Source organism: Apium graveolens, chromosome 1, assembly GCF_009905375.1.
Source record: "Apium graveolens cultivar Ventura chromosome 1, ASM990537v1, whole genome shotgun sequence".
Classification (NCBI taxonomy): Eukaryota; Viridiplantae; Streptophyta; class Magnoliopsida; order Apiales; family Apiaceae; genus Apium; species Apium graveolens.
In genome coordinates, this window is record NC_133647.1 from 50,782,188 (window position 1) to 50,788,268 (window position 6,081).

Genomic DNA, 6,081 nt, shown 5'->3' on the forward strand with positions numbered 1-6,081 from the left:
GCTGGGTAATGAAAGAATTGGATAACAAAAGAATCAATATTTCAGGGTTTCAAAGATTTGGGCTCTCAAAGCATAGGATACAATGGTTGAATGTACAAGTAATTCAGTTCAGTGTTTGGGATTTTGTTTGCATGTATTTATGGAATAGTATCGTATACTTGAGGTTCGAGTTTGGGTTTACAATAATCAATGGCTTAGAAAGAATATGGTTCATAGCCCAAGAACAATAACTGAAATCAGGGTTTAGGTTTCCGTGCTTCAAAGCACTTGCAATGTCAACAAGACTATCAAGAATTACAATATCTCGAGAAAGTTCAGAACACTTGCCTGGTATTAGCTTACTACTCTGCACTGACTTCCAATCACAACCGTCTTACTCTTCAACTATCTGTTTTCCTTACCTACGTCTTGCCTTTTCTGCTCACATATCATAAGCATCTATCAATCATCAACTCATAGAGTTCTATTCAACACACACTTCTATCTACCCTTCATTTTACCCAAATTCGATTAACGGATTGAAATCTATGCAATAACGAAGTAAACACCGAATATATAGACCAATAGTCAAACAACAGGTCACGTATAACACATAATACATCACGTAATCAATGACATATCATTTATAAAGAAGTCTCGAGTCATAAATGTGTTTTCGGGTATTTAAAATAATTTTTAAAACATTTTTCGGAATTAAAACGGGTCGTTGGATCAATTTCGGGTTAATAAACAGGGTTCGGTTGGCCAATTCTGGCTCCGAAACAATTTTAGAATAATTATCGAGCCTTGAAAATAATTTAGAATAATATTTTAAAGCTCGAAACTATTTTTCAGAATTTTTAAATCATTTTTAATAATTAAATCTAATTAAATAATTAATAAAAAATCAATTAATAATTAATTAAATCAATTAATCAATTAATTTTCGAATTAATTGACTAATTAATCAATTAAAAATTAACTGAAATTAATTAACTTATTAATTCAGATTTATTTGTGAATTAAAAATAATTTTCGGAATTAAAATAATAATTTTTAGAATTTTAAGAAATTAAAAATGAATTTTTATAATAAAAATAAATGGGAAATATAATTTTTAAACATTTTTAAAACAGGAATCCTATTTTTGCAAAGTCTGGAAACTTCAGGGACCTAACTGCATCGTTTTTAAAACTACAGGGGCCTGTTTGCAATTTTACCAACCCCGCCGTCGACTTCGCCGGAGTGTGGCCGGAGAACACGATTCCGGCCACCTCAGGCCACCAAACTGTCCAGATCACAACTACACCTCACCAGGAACATATTCATGCAATCAAATCATTATAATCATTCATGCTTAGGCCGGAAATCGGCCAAGAACATCGCCGGTTTCCAGCGAACATCGAAAATATTCAAAACACAACTCCCTTCTCTACAGACCTCGTTGGTTCATGAAACTTATACGACTGGGTTGCTAATTTCACAGAGAACACAACCCACTATAACACAACATCAATCTATCACAGAATAAGAAACCCCCAAATTTCAATTAAGAACATTCATACGGGTTATAAACCCTAATTTTAAAATTCGAAAATCAAACTCAAATTTGAACATGTTATTGAACTCCAAATCAGACGTATGACATATGAAAATCATCAGGAAAACAAGCTCTACAACATGCAATCATCAAATCATACAAACAATCATCCGAACAAAAATTCATATTTTTAATAAAATAAATTCGAAAATAAATAAATTTTTAGAAATTAAACCTTTGATTCTGCAGTGAAACAAAGCTCAGAATCTGATAGAACACCTCAAATCCTTCGTTTTGGTTACTCAAGCTTTGAAAACAGAGATCGGTAACGCCTTCGTTTTGCTGTTTGATTCTTAGAACAGTTTATGAATATAAGATTTTTCTCTGTAAAATTATATAATTATCTGTCTGCAAATGATTTTTATACGAAATAAAATACGGTAAAAGGCTATTTATAATTACAGAAAATTAGTATCCCATTGGATCATTCCGGATATAAAATGGTACATTTATTTATAAAAACTGATCCAAACGGTATCGGTTTTCGGGATAATTATCCAAATCAGTACAGCTTGTACTGCGGTCTTGGTCTCAGCACCCAGTTACACGTACTACAAAGTGATAATTGGGATAGTTTAATAAAAAGCTCCCGTTTATCGAAAATACGGGTTTTATTAATTTACCGAAATGAATATTGTATCGAAAATGTTGTGCCGGGACCCGCGCAGGACAAACCGTACGCCGGATCGAAAAAGTCGAAACATGGAAAATGCTCGGAATATTACAATTAGGTTAGGAAGGAGTTCTCGGAAGAGTTTCGGGTTCCAAAAACGTAACAACGGTTGACATCGGTTGGTTCCCGTTTTTATAAAATAAATTTTAATTACCCGAAAAAAAATTTTAAAAATTTCATATGATTCTTATAATCTATAAATCACATAAAAATAATTAGGAAGATATGACAATTATCTATATTTATTTGGACATATAAAATTAAAATACTCAATTAATATTATTTTTTGAATATTCAAGTACATATATCACTTAACAATAACTCACAGAATAGATACTGAACACACATATTAATTATTTAATAGTAAAAATAAGTTACACGATATATCCCGGATATTACATGCACAGAGCACATAATCCAAAGATTAAATTAATTTTATTTTTAAAAAAAGGGCTAAGCTCAAGAGTTTGTAATTTCTAATATAATGGAGATAATCAAAGAAGAAATTAGTACTAAATAACTTTTTAAAATTGAATTGAAAGGGAAAAAGAGCCTAAGATGACTGCAAAACAAATTAATGAAGACATAGTTATGTGTACAAACATAGTCTTGGATAGTCTTCTAGCATGAAAAATGTAATAACATGAAAGATTTTAGGTTTAGACATGTTGGAAACGTATATAGGCTTAGGTTTAAATATTTTCAACTTAAACAAAGGATGTGTATGTGGGTGTATATGGACTGTATGAATAAAGAAATATAAAACAAACAGTTTTATATTATTTAACTTAAAATAGCAACAAAGCTACAACTTATATTAGTACAAGGCTACAACCTTTATTTCCTCTCTCTGAGCTTCTACTCTTTCTTCTTTTCTCGATGTATATATTCTAACATGTATGCAGAGCTGACCTAAGCCATTACATCACATTACATATTAATGACCCGCTTGTTTTTATTGAACACAGGGAGTGCCACTTGAAAACTATTTTCTTCCAGCCACCTTATTTTAAGGATTTCATTTAAAACCTCCATGTGAATAAATGCCGCATGCTACTGTCTTTCAACCTTTCATACATGCAGGTCTTTGCTTTAGGTGTAGCCAACCAGTTGTTTTCATCCGTTCACCCACAGTGTTTATAGCTTTTGTATGTTATTCTAATTACTTAAGCTAGCTGTTATTTGACCTTGGTGCTGATACTCTTATTTTTGATGCAACATGTAGATGGATAACCTTTGAAGTAACAGCTGTAGATATTAATGCTACTTCTAGAGATTTTGAAATTCTAACACTCCCCCTCAAACTCGACTTTGCATTCCAAGCTTCTCTTTCATTTTATAGAACATGTCCGGCTTCAACGGCTTTGTAAATATATCCGCTAAATTTTCTTCTGTTCTACATTGCACTAGCTCCACAATTTTTTCGTTTACTTGTTCACGAAGAAATGATATTTTATGTTGATGTGTTTGTTGCGACTGTGTGACACCGGATTTTTCGCAAGTAAAATTGCTGATTTGTTGTCCACAAAAATAGTAACCGGTTCCTCCTTAACAAGATTTAACTCTCCCAATATGTAGCCTAGCCACATAGCCTGACATGCGCATGTTGCTGCTGCGATGTATTCTGCCTCACATGTTGAGAGAGCAACTGTTTGTTGTTTCTTTGAAGACCACGAAAAAATTGCAGAACCAATGTGAAAAGCATAACCCGAAGTGCTTTTCCCGTCATCCAAGTCACCACTGTAATCATTGTTTGAGTAGCCAACTAATTTTGAATCTTGAGAATGCGTGTAAAATAAGCCTTGATCAAGTGTACCTTTTATGCACCTCAAAATCCTTTTAGCTGCCATGAAGTGATCTTGCTTCAGCTTTTCCATGTGCCTACTAACCAGTCCAACTGCATACATAATATATGGACGAGTAAAAGTTAGGTACCTCAGACTTCCAACCAAAATTTTGAACAACGTCGGATTTACCGACTCCCTTGTTGAATCAACTCTGAGCTTTATGCTCGGTTTTGCTGGTGTGCTTACTAGCTTGCATTCCTCCATTCTGAACTTCTTTAAAATCTGCTCCGCATATTTTTTCTTAGACATAAAAATTCCGTCTTTGTTTTGCTTCACCTCGACTCCAAGAAAGTATGACATTTGACCAATATTTGTCATCTCAAATCCGTTAGTCATAACTTTCTTAAAATCATCAAACATACCAGGATTGTTTCCAGTAAAGATCATGTCGTCCACGTATAAGCAAACGATCATAATATCTCCCCCCGAATTTGTTTTTGTGTAGAGAGCATGCTCGTATGGACTCTTCACAAAACTATTTTTCTGAAAATACTCATCAACCCTTGTGTTCCACGCTCTCGGTACATGTTTTTAGGCCATACAAAGCTTTCTTTAGTCGGTAGACTTTATCTTCCTGGCCTTTCTGAACATATACTGGAGGTTGTTCGATGTAGACTTCTTCTTCGAGATAACCATTTAGAAATGCCGACTTCACGTCCGTCTGCAAAATCTTCCATTGATTTTGAGCGGCAATTGCTGTAAGAAGTCTGATGGTGTTAACTCGTGCAACTGGAGCAAATACCTCATCATAGTCAATGCCATATCGCTGCTTGTAGCCTTTAGCCACTAGCCTCGCCTTGTGCTTTTCCACTTCACCATCCTAATTTGTCTTTGTCTTGTAGACCCACTTGACGCCAATTGCTTTATGTCCTTCTGGAAGATTTATGAGCTCCCATGTATCATTTTTCTTGATTGCGCCAATTTCCTCATCCATGGCTTTGTTCCATTTGCTTTCTTCAGAAGCTTTCTCAAATGTAACTGGATCACATTCAGCCAATAAGCAAAATAAGGAATAATCAAATGATGTTTGTACCAGACTTGTAGCTTCGTAGATATTATCCAGACTCCGCATCTTTCGTGGTGCTCCCCTTGAACTGCTGCTTCCTCCTGGTGGATGGTGTCGATCCAGGAGTTTGTTGATTTGGACTTGGTGGAGGAGTTTGATCATCGTCTCCGTCATCTTCAATGTTCTGGTTATCACCGTCATCGTCATCACCATTGAAAAATAAACCAGCAACTTTTCTTTCATCCTCGCTCCATCTCCAATAATCTGATTCATCGAACTCAACATCTCGAGAAATGATTAATTTCTTCGTTAGGGGATTGTAGAGTCTGTATGCCTTGCTTCTTTTGTCATTTTCGGTAAAAATACACTTTTCGCCTTTGTCATCCACTTCTTTCTTTTCTGATCGGGAATATGGGCATAAGCAATACACCCAAAAATTCTGAGATGTCTAACTGATGGTTTGCTACCACTCCATGCTTCATTCGGAGTTTTGTTTCTAACACTTTTGTTGGACAATGATTCAAAAAATAAACTGCACATTGAACGGCTTCCGCCCAGAAATTTCTTGGCAAGTGTTTTTCTTTCACCGTACTCCTTGCCATATAAAGAATAGTGCGATTCTTCCTTTCTGCAACGCCATTTTGTTTAGGAGTGTAGGCCGTTGTCAATTGATGATTTATTCCATATGCTCGGCAGAAGCTTCTAAACAAGTTTGAAGTATACTCGCCTCCTCTGTCTGATCTGAGTGTCTTCAAATAATGTCCACTTTGTTTTTCCGCCAGTTCTTTGAACTCCTTGAATTTATCAAGAACCTCTGATTTTTCTTTGATGATATACAGCCAACTTTTCCTGCTAAAATCATCAATAAATGTTAGGTAATATCTATTACCTCCAAGTGATGGGATATCAAATGGACCATCTATATCTGTGTGAATTATCTCCAATGGCCTCCTGGCTCTCCATGATTTTCCAACAG